General features: G+C 37.4%; 1 long non-coding RNA gene across 1 annotated transcript in view; it reads right to left on the bottom strand.

The window, feature by feature from the left end:
* Positions 1–219: 219 nt before the first annotated feature.
* The window catches only part of LOC142869965 (uncharacterized), a 101,356-nt gene continuing 87,218 nt past the window's right edge, over positions 220–14,357 (bottom strand). Inside the window, exon 3 of the long non-coding RNA XR_012918494.1 lies at positions 220–382. This is a non-coding gene — a long non-coding RNA (uncharacterized LOC142869965). The remainder of the gene's footprint in view (positions 383–14,357) is intronic.

Genomic DNA, 14,357 nt, shown 5'->3' with positions numbered 1-14,357 from the left:
TATTTATGAGCACCTACTATGTGCCAGGCACTCTTCTAGTGCTGAGCAGCTGCTGGATGGTGACACCATATCCTAAAATGAACAAGACTAGAATAGGAGCAAGTTTGGGACAAATGGAACCAAAATTTCTGCTGGGACAGTTTAAGGTTAAGATGTTATATTCATTAAGGTAATTCTGGCTGCTTTTATAAGACAAAGACAAAACTCCAATGACTTAATACAATAAGATTTTATTTCTTGCTCAGATGAAATTCAAATCAGTTATTCCCAATTGGTGGGCAGCTCTCCTCCAAATGGTGATTCAGGGACCCAGGTTCCTTCCATGTGGTGGCCCCTCCATCTTCATTTAGTTTTAAAAGTCACTGAGCTCATATGCATCGGTCTATGAAAGATAAGAAATATGGAACATCACATGTGGGAAGTTTCAACGGGCCAAATCTAGAAGTGGTGCACATCACTTCTGCTCACATGTCATGGCTAGAAGTCAGTCACATGGCTGCACCTATTGGTACATGAGGCTGGAATGTGGGCACACGGTCTAGATGTGGGTTCATGAAGAGGATGTGTTTGGGAGACCGCCCAACAGTGTCTCCCACAGATAGCCCTTAGGCATCCAATAGAGAAGTCAATACAAGTTCAAGAGAGTGGTTTGAGCTACAGATAAAAACTTCAGCATGATCACAGTATAAATGGTAAGATTATCTAGCTGCAGTGTGTAGAGAAAAAAGTGAAAGGCCTGGATCATGTCATCCTTTGGAGGTCAAGTGGAGGATAAGGAGCCAGCAAAGGAGCCTAAGACTGAGCTGCCAGGGAGATGGGAGCAAAACCAGAAAGCAGCTTTCATGGGAAAAATGAGAAAAAACATTTCAAGAAGGAGGATGGTCAGCTGTATCAAACGCTGCTGAGAGAGCCAGGAAGATCAAGACAAAATAGTGACTATTGGATTGGAAACATAAAAGTCATTGGTGACCTTGACAAGGCCATTTCAGGGAGTCAATCAGGAGAGAATGTGGGATGAGGAAGTGGAGCACCTACTACATCATCAAGATACTTTGCTGCTAAGAGGAACAAAGAAATGAGGCAGAAACACAAATGGGATGTGGGATAAGTGAGCTCATGTGTTTAAGGTGAAAAATACTAGAACATGTTTAGATGCTTATGGAAATGATCTAAGTTAGAGGAATGGTGATACAGAAAAGAATGGAGAAAATTGCAGCACCAAGTCCCCGAGAAAGGATGTGGATAGGATCTAGAACACACGTGGAGAGGCTGGATTTAAGCAAGCACAGAACACATCCCTGTAAGAAGAGGGAAGGTGCTAGTGTGGACATAGATGCAGGCAGGTTAGTGGGGGTGAGTGGTGGGTGTTTTCTAAGTAAAGCACAAGGAAAGCTCCTCAACTGAGAGCAGGCCAGGAGGAGAGGATATGAGAGATTTGAGGAGAGAGGTGTTAAATAGTAACTTAGAGGGACAGAAAGCATTTTCCTATGAGGGACATGCAGTAGGAATGTCAGGTGGATGACAGCTCATTTGAGATTTGTAGTACTCATTTTAATGAGATAAGCTGGCCCAATGGTACATTTTCTCCAACAAGTTTCAGCTGCCCAAGTATAGCCATAGGGATACAGGTAGATGGTGCTAACCAGAGCTGGGTTTTGCCAGGAGGAGCATAGAGTCAGGGGTGTAAGAAAGCATGAGAGGGATCCTAATCACGAACTGAGGAATCCTACCTGGGAAAGGTAGGAGTGAGAACATGAAGATAAACAGAGAGTGAAAAGAGGAAAGTATCCCTGGCCCGGAAGTCTCCATGAATGTAGGGAGAGTGGTAACAATAAGGTCATTGAGTGTGCCCGCAGAGTGGGCAAAGGAATGGGGAGGAGGTAAGGGCTTTGGAGGTGAAGAGGTAAGGCAATAGAGAGGCTAGAGGGTTCATAGATCAAACACCTGAATATTGAAGTCACCATCACCAGGAATTGAGAGGATGAAGAGAGCAAAGTATGACAATGAGCTAATTGCTAACTCCATCAGTGAGCCTGGTGGCTGCACTGGGTACCACCCCCAACCCATTACCCTTCTCCACCTTGCACATACAGAACACATGAGCAAGTTGCCTTGCCCTCTGGCTGCTCGTTGGATGATCAGAGAAAGGTAGAAGGGTGATCTTGGAATATTCATTTCCCTGGCTCCATTGTTGCAGGATTGCTGTGGATCAACCCCATCCTTTAGCAGAGAGACTCAACTCCTGCTGGCAGCGTCCTTAAACAGCCTTCCCAGCCCCCATACCCACACCCTCCCTTCCCCCTTCAGCCTTAGCCTTGTAACAAAGGAGCTAGCCCCAGGCACACTGGGATTTTCCTCACCCTAACCAAGCTTTTGTAAATAGTCCCTTTATTAAACTTAAATTATCCTAATTTGAGTGGGCCAACTGTTTCCTGCTGGGAGACTACTGATACAGTAAATGACAGCAATATGAATATCTACCTTGCAGGGTTGTTGTAAAAATTAGGGAAAATATATGCAAGGCATCTAGCACAGAGTCCGGTACATTATAGACACTCAACTAATAGTGGGGTGGCACGGGGGGAATAGCAGTTGTTTTAGTTGTAGTTAGCATAAACCTATATATACGGATACAAACAGGTCCTCTGCTTCATAACTCAACTAACGAAGCACTTGGTTTCTGGTATTACCAAGGAACTCTGGGATCTAACAGCAGCCAACCGATTCAATCGGAGCATGTATGTGAATAAATACATCCAAAAAGACAAAGGAGGAATATTTCAAGAAAAATATATCAACAAAGTAGTTGCCTTCTAGAATAATCTCTGTAGACAGGCTGGCTGGGCATGATGGTCAGTATGAATCCATCCTGGGCAAGTGGGAGAAGTCTCTGGGGAACCAGAGGCAGGAGATGCCCCCAAAGCGTCATTTCACACACACACACACACACACACACACACACACACACACACACACACACCTGCTCCTGCACTCTGCAGCTACGGTCTTCTTCCAGGGCCCAGCAGGACTGTCACTGAGAATGTGGGACCCAGGCCCCAGAACAGACTGTTTCAGAAAACTTCATGGCCTGGCACTAGCTGGAGTCATGGGGCGTTGGCCAGAGGCTGATCTTACAGAAGGACAGCTTTCCCCTTCAAAACCAGTTCCCCATCTCTGGAGCAGGAAACTGAACATGGAAACCACCAGCTTAGAACTGAAAAAAGTGTCCTGGAATCTGTAGTATAAAAAATTGGAAATTAATTTTTTTTTGTTTCCAGTTTAGGCAAATCTTATTGATTTGCAAATAGATAATTTTATCTATAATGCCTCACTATTTAGAAATAAAATCTATTACTAAACAATGGTAAAACAGTCCTTAAGAAAGAGTTTAACACTTGGAGTCTAAAGGATTCACAAATAATAAATCATCCCACACCAATCCTTTCTTTTTTTAATGAAGTTAATGGATGATATGTCTGAAAAAAAATGCTACAGAATATAGAAGGCATTTTATTCATTCGATCATATTTGTTGAGCCTTCACTGTGCACTAGAAGCTGGGAACATGGCAGTGGGCAAGATTCCGGCCTTTATATATCCCACAAAGTCTGTCCTATTTGTAATACCAAATGAAGAAATGAGGGCAGAATGGCACTCCATTGAGTTGAATTTGTAATGTCTGGTTCAATAACCAACGACTAGTCTTGGCTCTGCCATCACTAATGGGGATGAAGACCCAGAAAGTCTGTTACATTTCTGGTAGAAATGTCATTGGGTTTTTGAAAGCAATCTGCATTGCATTTCAACAACCATAAAAACACTGCTTATGTTTGACATAGTAATTTGACCCCTCTAGTTTGACCTGTAGGAATTTACCCTGGGAAAATAATACACAAAAGAAACATAAAATAAGAAGAAAAGATTAATGTTGCTGCATTTTTGTAATTAGAAAATAAACTGATTATGTAACAATGGAATAATGGTACAGTATATTGTGGCATAACCACGTTATGAAATATTATGCAACTGTTTTACGTTTTCGTTTTGAAGATTATTGCAACATGAGAAAGACTTAAGGTGTGTTTCTTTAAAACCAGAAAACGAAATTTTGTCCATTTTATGATTGCAAAGCTGTACAGCTTTTTCTACACATGAACCAGACAAATAAAATCACAGGAATGTTAAGATAGTTAGGTAGGAAAGTTATATGGTCTTTTTATTTTTTAAATGTTTACTTCTAATCCTGTTAAAATGAAAATATTTTCATTATAAATCCTTTTAAATGCAATATGGCTTTTCATTGTGGTGGATACAATCAAGATTCAAAAGGACAAAAAGAAGAAAATGATGAAGACATGAAGGATTAAGCTCTTTATTAGAGTTCAGAACATCAGTTGTACAGAAAGACAGAGAAATGGATTCTTGCCATTGACATGTAGAAGACCTGGAAATTTCCATTCCTGCAGGTTTAAGATCAGCAAACAATGCAATGTTAACATGAGAGCAATGCAGAGTGTGCAAACAAAGCGACGTGGGACGAATTTGTCCCCTGCACTCACCGACAATCAGACCGTACTTTGGGAACGCCCTAGCTCTGTGTCTCGTCTTGAGCGGAACTCAGATAAACCAGACCAGTGCTGCAGGCCCAGAGGAGCAGGCGCGTGAACCCCGCCCTCTCAGCGTGAAGAGCTGTTGAGGGAAGAGGGGGTACTGACCTGGAGCAGACGCCACATTTTTATGATTCTCCTCTTCTGGATGGAAGTTTTATGAAAAGGCACTTTTTTCATCAGGTTAAAAAAGATAAGGGATGGATACCTTTTCTTTTAGTCAGAAGGCTTAATTTCACCAACCAAAGTAATTTTCTCTCTCTAAAATCTCTTGTGGCACATTTCTGCCTCCATCACAATACAAAAATGTCAAAAACTGAACTCATCCCCTCCCTTGCTGTGGGCCTTACCCACTGTCCACACTCCACCCTCACCCACGTACACCCACAACCCAGTCTACCCAAGCCCCTTGCAGAGCCTCAGGTGCATGCAACTCTTCCGGACCTCCCTGCTGTCCCTACCCCCCAGAATCTCGCCAGTGGTGGTTTCTTCAAAACTGACCCTTCCTCTTCTGTGCTCCCACGTGTCTGGGATGGGCCTCTCCAGAAGTCTACCGCCTTCGCTATGACCGTGAGTTTCCTAAAGGCAGGAGTCTGTCATTTCACAGCTTCATCCCAGTGCTTGGCACATACTTGACACAGAATAGATGCTTTGTCACTGCTAGTCAATGAACTCATCTCCTCTGACTTTGCAAAACCTCTTTTAGGCATTGGGCAGTTTTGGGAAAGCACTGCCTTTGTTGAACAGGTTCAAGATGTCCTCTGTTCTTCCTCACACTCCTCGAGCAAGAGTGCCCTCCATGGCACAGCCCCCGAAACCACTACAAATGTCTGTAAATCCCATCAGCTGAAAACGCAAAACATAGGCGAGCGCTGTAACTCACGCTATGAACTCTGCCATTGCTGGGTTGTTGGTTTAAAAAAAAAACCGTTCCATCTGCCATAAATCTACATTCCCCCCAAATGAAATATAATACCCCTGCTTTCCTCTAGCAGTCAGATAATCATCTCCTTGTTTTACGGGAAATGATTTAGAAGAGAAAAGAATTGGTCTGACAGTCTCATAAGTTTCAGAAAGTGCTTATCCTGACAGCCCCTTTCTTCTCTTTCCTATATATGTACATGCGTGCATACACACACACACACACACATTCTTACATACATGCACACAAGCGCTTGCACATGCTCACACACACATTGAGAGCTGGGTCTCTACCACATTAAGCCAAGACTGGAATTATGCTGTTAATAATCTGTCTTAGACCTAAGCATATTTTTCTACCTCTAAATTGCTTCCTGGCTATTCTTTGCTGACTCTTTTTCCAGCTCTCCATTAATGACTCTCAAGTCTGAGAAATAAAGAGGACCCTCAATATTACGCAGCCCTTCAATCCCTGATGGTAGCAAACACCTGGTATGTTTAGCACGGCTGGGGGCCGAGGGAGAACTGCTATCTCACTCTGTTCTGACCCTCCCTTCCACATATTTCCCAGAGGCCACAGGCACAGTTGTCCATCTGCCTCCCAGCCAGCAGAGCACGTCTCTTTCTAACAAGAGGCAGTCGTTTCCTTAAACGCTCCCACAAAATCCTCCGTCGGCTGGTGCTTAGCAGTGTTCACCTTGAGACGGCAGAGGATGACACCGTGTAGGTGAAGGGAACATGACAGAGGCCACCACCACTCATCACTTCCATGAGATGGAAAAGCCCTCAGGGTACTCAAGAGAATGAGGAACTTTTTTTCTTTACCACTGATGTTTATTGATTGGTCCAGTTCATAGGGAGCATCCCTTAATGTTCTGCTTTCATGTTTCTGCTTTGTTGCATGGGTGCAGAAAAGAATATTGCAAATTGATCCGTCTTCCCAGCCTTTGTTGGGAATGGACTCCTATTACTTTGGTTTCTCTGGCCTGTCATCACATGCTCACATTCCAGGGCATATATAATCAGCCTGGCTAAACACTGAGAACTGAGCTGATTAATTTCTAACATTCTCGCCTGAGTCCATTGATGGCATGCCTGTTTGATGATCTCTGCAATAGATGGCCACTTCTGATTGTTTGACCTTTGCCCTTCACCCCGGAGCTGTCTATTCTAGTACCTGTTTAACTTGACAGCACGTACATTGCGTCTACATCACGTTTGAAGAAAAGCGTAATGTCTGGGTGCTATGAAAGCTTAGAAAAAGGGCTTTTAAGGGAAACCCATTTCCATTACCAGCCGAACAGCATTTGAGAACCAATCATATATCCATTAAACAAAAAGAAAAGACATTATCCATAACCTACGATATTATGCTTGTACTTTAGAATCTACCCATTCATTCTGATTTAGCTTATGTGCTAATTATGATCAATGGATTTCCACAAGAATGTAAAACTATATCACAGCTTTTAATTTCTCATTCCACCATTTCCCAGAATTCTGTTATTTTAATTACTTTATATGCCATTTACTTCTAATAGCTCAGAACAAAAGGGTCATCATCACCATCATCAATACATATATAATTTTAGGCATGTCGGCCCATTTCTAATGTAACCCTAATATTAGGTTAGAAGGGTTTTATTTTTAGTTTTTATTATAGAGGGGAAGCCTCTTTAACAATTTCAGAGATGTGCTTCATTTATCCTAAAATACCTTTGGTTGTAAAATAGGTTGGGGTCTATTTATAGAGCTAAGTTCTCAAAAATGCACATAATTTACATCCTCGCTCACTAAGAACCAAGTAGTTAGAGAGCTAATGCAGGTGCACTCGGCAGCCATTTTTTTAAGGTCACACCAACTTTTATCCACCCCATAGGAAAATGGAAGGTTATGAGAAGACCAAGGTCACCCAAGGACAAATCACACATGCATCTAGTTTAATGAGTCATGCATGCATCCTGGGCTGAGTGCACACTAAACAGCAGGTTGAAATGGGAAAAATCTTAAGTGGAAAGGTAAAAACCTCAAACATTAAACATACTACTAAAGGTCAGCATATAATTGTGCCAATTATGTCTCCCTTTGAAAATGGCATACAAAAGAGCATGTGCTATGTTGGTAGAATCACGGAATTTAAGAGTCTCAAGGGACTGTTGAGACCACACAGCTCAATCCCTCATTTACAAAAGAGAAATGGGGACGCAAGGAAAGAGAGTTGGGACAGGACTGGACCTGTCACCTCCTGGTGCTAGCACAGTGTTTGTCATTGCCCCAGACCATCACCCTCTATCAGGTTACCTGGGCCCCTTCTCTGTTACCCCAGCGCTCTCCGTAATTTTTTCCCCATGTTTCAACATGGAAATGTTAAATAATGCAAGTTTATAATCCTCTGTGCAACTTGATCTCCTTGAGAGACAACATAATGGGCTTATGGCTCAGTTCCTGAGGTCTGAGCACCATCAAAAAGTTTGTGATTAACCCAATCAGGGAGACTGGCTAATTATTTTTAAAGGAATAATTACTCAGTAAGGAGAAAATGCTTAGACAGCTTAGATGTTAGTTTTATTCTGCATCATGTGAAATTCCATATGAGCTTAACATAATGTTAGTGTAAAGACACCAAACTCGAACATATCTGTTTGTGTCATTTGGACTTCAGTTAGTATGCTATAAGTTTTAAAGGAGAAGTACCTTTAAAAAAAATGTGCATGTGTACATATATATTTATGTGAGTTTTAAATACTATTTTTTTTCATTTTAGGAAATATTTCAAACACAGAAAAACATAGAGAACAATGGCACAGTTCTCACTCCCCCACACACACCCCAGCATGAACAAACCTTTACACTTGGCCATATTTGTTTCAGAAATTTTCATTTTATTTCAAAGAAATAAAAAATTATATGTGCTTGCTTCGGCAGCACATATACTAAAAATTATAGATGCACTTCAAACTGCCTATGTACCCATATCCAAGCACATTCCTTTCTTGCCCTCCTCAGAGAAAACTCATATCTTGAATTTGATGTTTATCATTCTCATAAATTCTTTCTTACTTTTACTACTTATGTATGTATTCATAAATAATATATAATATTGTTTTGCAAGCTTTAAATTTTTATATAAATGTATCAAAACTATGTCTTTCTTTAACTTACTTTTTAAAATCTATCTTTAAGTTTTGAGATTTATCCATGAAATAAATGTAGCACTACTTCATTTTAATGAAAAATTTTATATTTTATTTTATTATATGAATAAACAATTTATCTGATCCCCTCTTGGTGGATATTTAGGTTGTTTCTAGTTCTTCACCATTGCACACAAGACTTCAATAAGTATTCTTGCACACAATGTCCTTGTGCACATTTACAAGAAATTCTCTGTAGTACATTCTTAGCAATGGAAGCTCTGAGTTGTAAGGTATATATATTTTAAGATTTACCAGACATCATCAAATTACTTCTCTAATTATGACACCACTTTTGAAAATTTATACTCACATCAGCAGTGTATGAAAGTTTACATGGTTCCATATCCTTGCAACACCAGACTTCTAAATTTTTGTCACCTGATAGGTATAAACTTACACCCCACTATTGTTTTAGTTTACATTTTCATAATTACTAGGGGCATGGAGAATCTTTTTATATGTTATTTTTATGTTTATATATTTATTAACCATACAGAATTCCTCCATTTTAATTCATATCCATTACTCCTTTTCTATTAAATTGTTAGCCTTACTAATTTAGAGTAATTTTTATAAATTCTGGATAATATACAGCACAATCACAAAGATGTAGAATCAACCCAAGTGTCCATCAGTACATGAGTGGATTAATAAAATATGGTATATGTATACCATGGAGTAATACTCAGCCATAAAAAATGAGGAATTAATACCTTTTTAATAACCTGGATGGAACTAGCGACCATTCTTCTAAATGAAATATCACAAGAATGAAAAAACAAACACTACATGTACTCACTACTAAACTGGAACTAATAGATCAACGCTTCTATGCACATATGGAAGTAAAACTCAACAGAAATCAAGCAGGTGGGAGGGGAGGGGTTGGGTAAATTCACACCTAACAGGTACAGTGAACACTATCTGGGGGATGGGCACACTTATAACATTGACTCAAACTGTATAGAAGCAATACATGTAACCAAAACATTTGTACCCCCATAGTGTTCTGAAATTTTTTAAAAAATTAATAATGGCTAATGTTTTGGGGATGTTTGCAAAATGTAAGACGTTATTCTTAGGACTTCACACATATTAACTGATTTCATCCTCACAACAACATCACAATACTATCAAGATTGTTACCCATGTTTTTAAAAACAAAAAAATTGAGAGCAAGAAAGGTTAAATAACTTGCCTAAGGTTACACACAGTTAATAAGTGATAAAGCCAAGTTCAAACCCAGGAATTGGATTCTGAATGGCATAGTCTTCTGTCTCTCTTTGTTTCAAAGGATGCAAAATTCTTCATCAGCTTTACACATTGCAAATACATTCTTCCACTCTGCATCTCACTTTATCAATGCATTTATTGTATATGTCATTGTTCAAAAGTACACACCCATGTATGTTCATGTATACATGCGTGTATACATATAACGTATGTTATAAATGTATCAAATTACCACATATTTATTTATGCATATGCTTTTTATCCAGTTTAAGTGACACTTCCAAACCTCAAAGCCAAAAATAAATTGTCAAACATTTTCTTCCAAAAATTTTGAAGATTTACTTTTTAACTTTTTGTATTCAGAGTAAGATAAAGATATAATTTTACTTTTTACAACATGGATAGCCACTTGTCTTTGCATCATTATCTGAATATTTTTCCCCCAGTGATTTGACACAGCAGGTGTGTTAAATGTCTGGTAACTATATATGTGTTGGTCTGTTCTGGGTTCCTCATTCTATTCCATGGATCTATTTGTTCTTGATACCTGATAGGTCATGCCTTCCTCCTTTATTCTTCTTAAAGTGTTTTTTGCCAGTTATAGAGTTTCACTCTTCCTTATAAATTTTAAAATCAGATTGTCAAGTTCTACTTTTAAAAATCCTGACAATTGTTATTGTAATAGTATCTAATTTATAGATTAATTTGGAATAAATTAAGATCTTTATTATATTAAAACTTTCCACTCAGGAACATGGTATAACTCCACATTTATTCAGATCTTTCATGTCCTTAAATAAGTTTGGTGAAATTCTTCATAGAAGTCGTTTACTGTTACGTATTTTCCTAACTCACTGATGTTGTTGTTTTTATAACTGGGAGTTCTTTCCTGTTACATTTTGTGCTTGATAATGCATTTGATGATCTCTGTAATAGATGGCCTCTTCTAATGGTTTGGCTTTTGCCGTTCACTCCAGAATGATCTCTTCTAGGACGTGTTTATGTTTACAGTGTTTGCATTGCTTCTACACTGCCTTTACAGGAAGCCATAATATCTTAGCTCTATGAAAACTTAGGAAAGGATGGAATGTAGAAAGGATTTTGTGTATTGATCCGTGATTCAACAACTTTGCTTAACTCTTTTATTGTTTCTAAAAATTGTCCGCATATTGTCTAGAATTTTTGGTTTTGTTTTTTTTTTTTTTTTTTTTGAGGCTAAGTCTCATTATGTTGCCCAGGCTGTCTTGAACTCATGGGCTCAAGCAATCCTCCTGCCTCAGCCTCTCAAAGAGCTGGAACTATTCCCAGTTTGTTTGGAATTTTTGATGTAGGCAATCATGTTGCTTGGAAATAAGTTAGTTTTATTTCTTCCTTTTCAATTCTTATACCTTTTCTTTTCTTGTTTTATTGCATTGGCCGTGACTCCCACACAATGTTGACAAAAGCCAGATAGAGTGAGCATCATTGTCTTGTTTTTAACCTTGATGGAGATATTTCCAAAGTTTTACCATTAGATAGTAGGTGTGAGATTTTTAAAGATAGTCTTTATGAGGTTAAAAAGGGTTCCCTCTTTTCCTAACTTTTTTAGGATTCTTATTAAAAATGAGTATTGAATTAAGTGAATAATTTTTCTGTATCTATGGAGCAGATTAAATGCCTTTTCTACTTCTATCTGATAATACAGTAAGTTACACTAATAGATTTTCTGATGATTAATTTACTTTTATATCCAAGATAAACCTTACTTTGTCTTAATGCATCGCTTTTTTAAGATTCTATTAAATTCAGTCTGAAAAGAAATAGTTTATAATTCCATAATTTTGTTCTTGTTATGTCCTTTGCTATTGAGTCCAAATACACTCAGTAGCATCCCCCCTTTTATCATCCTCTGAAATCTTAATACGAGGGAAAGATCATCCAGTCCTTAAGCGTATGCTAAAATCTACCTCTGAAACTGTCTGGACCTTGTACCTGTTAAGAAGAGGTACTCATAATGGCTATTGGTTTATTTAGGTTTATTATCACTTTTTAAATAAAATTTTATTTACATTCCTTTAGAAAATTATCCATTTTTCTAAGTCTATTAATTTACTAAAGTTATTCACAATAGTCTCTTATTTTAATGTTATCTATAATAATTCTTTTTATTATTTATTTATTCCTTTTAATCTTTCTTTTTCATAGGTGTCTTGAAAGAGAACTGTAGGTACCATTAAGTTTGAGTTCTCCCTTCAAATAAATCATTTTATTTTGTCAACAATCTTCTTTATTTTCAATTTTATTAATTTATGCTCTTATCTTTATTATATCATTCATTCTAGTTTCTTTAGGTTTACTCTGTTGTTCTTCATTTAGCTTCTAGAGTTGATCACTTATCTTATTTACTTTTAACACTTCTTGGTGGCTAATAAATATTTTTAAAGCTCTAAATCTACCTCATATGCAAATATTGCTATGGCTCACAAATGTTATTAAGCATGAATTTCGTTACTGCTGTTTTTACTATATTCATATGATTTCTAATTTAATTTCACTGAGATCAGAGAACATAATCTGAATGACATCAATTCCTTAAAATTTGATGAAAGTCCCTTAGAAATCTAGAACATAATTTTTGTAAATGTTTGATGTGTTCTTGAAGACAACATACATTCTTTATTTCTTGGGCATAAATTTGTTGTTCAAATTTTTGATAATCGTGTAAATATTGTGTACTCAATAGATAAACATATGATAAAATGTATAGAAATGTCCCGCAATAATTATTGATTAATCAAATTTCTTTTATAATTCTACTAAATTTTGCTTGTACACTTTGAGACTATATTGTTAGGTAATACAAATTTATGATTATTGTGACTCCTTGGTGGATTATTGCTTTTATTATTATTATGCAGTGTCCATGATTACAACTATTAGTGCTTTCTTCTTAAATTCTACTTTGTTATTAGAATTGCTACACAAGATTTCTTTTAGTTAGTATTTGCCTAATATATACTTTTCCCATCTCTCTGTTTTCCACATTTCTGTATGGCTTTACTTTAGGTTTCACACATCTGAATATTGGTTTTGTTTCATTTGGTTTTTATTCCAAGCTCATCTATAACTACAAAATTTTCTAACAAATTTCTACCTGCTCCCCAAACAGATAGACTTCAGCTTGCTAAACTACCCATTGAAACAGCCTCATATTTGATTATTGTTTAATATTCTGCTTGGACTTGTTTTAAATACACATACACAAAAATGAGTGTTTTGTTTTAGTCAATAGTTAAGTAAATTTACCAACACATTTTATTAATTTTTGCGTTAATCAGTGTTTCTTCCATCCGATGTCTTTCCTGTGGTTCACTTTTTGTCTTACTAAAGTACAACCTTGGAGAGTTCTGTAAGTGTCAAATTCCCTCAGCCTTTGTATATCTGAAAGTGTCTTCATTTTGTTTCCACTTTGAATGATATTTTTAGCTGTACATGAAGTTATAAATGGACAGATGTTTTCACCAAGCACTTTGGATATAAGAAGCATCCTCGGGCACCTAATTTTCCTGTTGAGAAATGTTTCTGATTATCCTTCCTTTAAATTCAACATTTCTTCTTTTTCTCATAGTTTCCAAAATTTTCTTTAAATCCTTAATATTCTGCAGATTGAACAGGATGTGTCTAGATGTAGTTTTATATTTCTTTATGTAGCTCAGTTCTTAGGGTATATTTTGATCTGAGGATTCCTGTCTATGCAATACTGAAAATTAACAGCTATTATCTCTTCAAATATTGCTTCTCCACCATTCCTTCCATTTTCTTCTTCTGGAACTCCTATTGGATGTATATTAAGCTTCTCATCCATCCTTCATGTCTGTTTCTTCACTGCTTTGCTTTATTTTAATATTAACTTTTTATTTCTCTTTGCTATGTTCTAGGTGACCACCTCTGTATCGACTTCCAAAACACAAATCCTTCCACCATCTGCCTTATCTAGAGTTTATCTCACCCACTATGTCTTATTCTGATGGTGATTTTTTACTTCTAAGATTCACTTCTAAGTTCAAAATTGATTCTTTTTCACATTCAGCTGGTTTTGTCTCTGCCTGTTCTTCTTACAAAATATTGTATTTTTTTATGACTATTATTTTTCCTTAATTAGTCTAAGCTTTCTACAAATATTTTTTTTATTTCGGCATATTATGGGGGTACAGATTTTAAGGCTTCAATAAATTCCCATTCCCCCCTCCCCCTACAAGTCTGAGTTTCCAGCATGACCATCCCCCAGATGGTTCACATCTCACTCATTATGTATATCTACAAATATTTATTTAAAAAGTTATTCAGGCTATAAAAAAAGGTTAATTTTATCTGAGCGTGTTAATTTTCTGATCGTTGGTTTGGTTGGCTAGTTTTCCTAC

The sequence above is a fragment of the Microcebus murinus genome, chromosome 3, assembly GCF_040939455.1.
Source record: "Microcebus murinus isolate Inina chromosome 3, M.murinus_Inina_mat1.0, whole genome shotgun sequence".
Lineage (NCBI taxonomy): Eukaryota > Metazoa > Chordata > Mammalia > Primates > Cheirogaleidae > Microcebus > Microcebus murinus.
The sequence above is the reverse complement of the archived record's forward strand: the minus strand, read 5'-3'. Positions and strand labels throughout refer to the sequence as shown.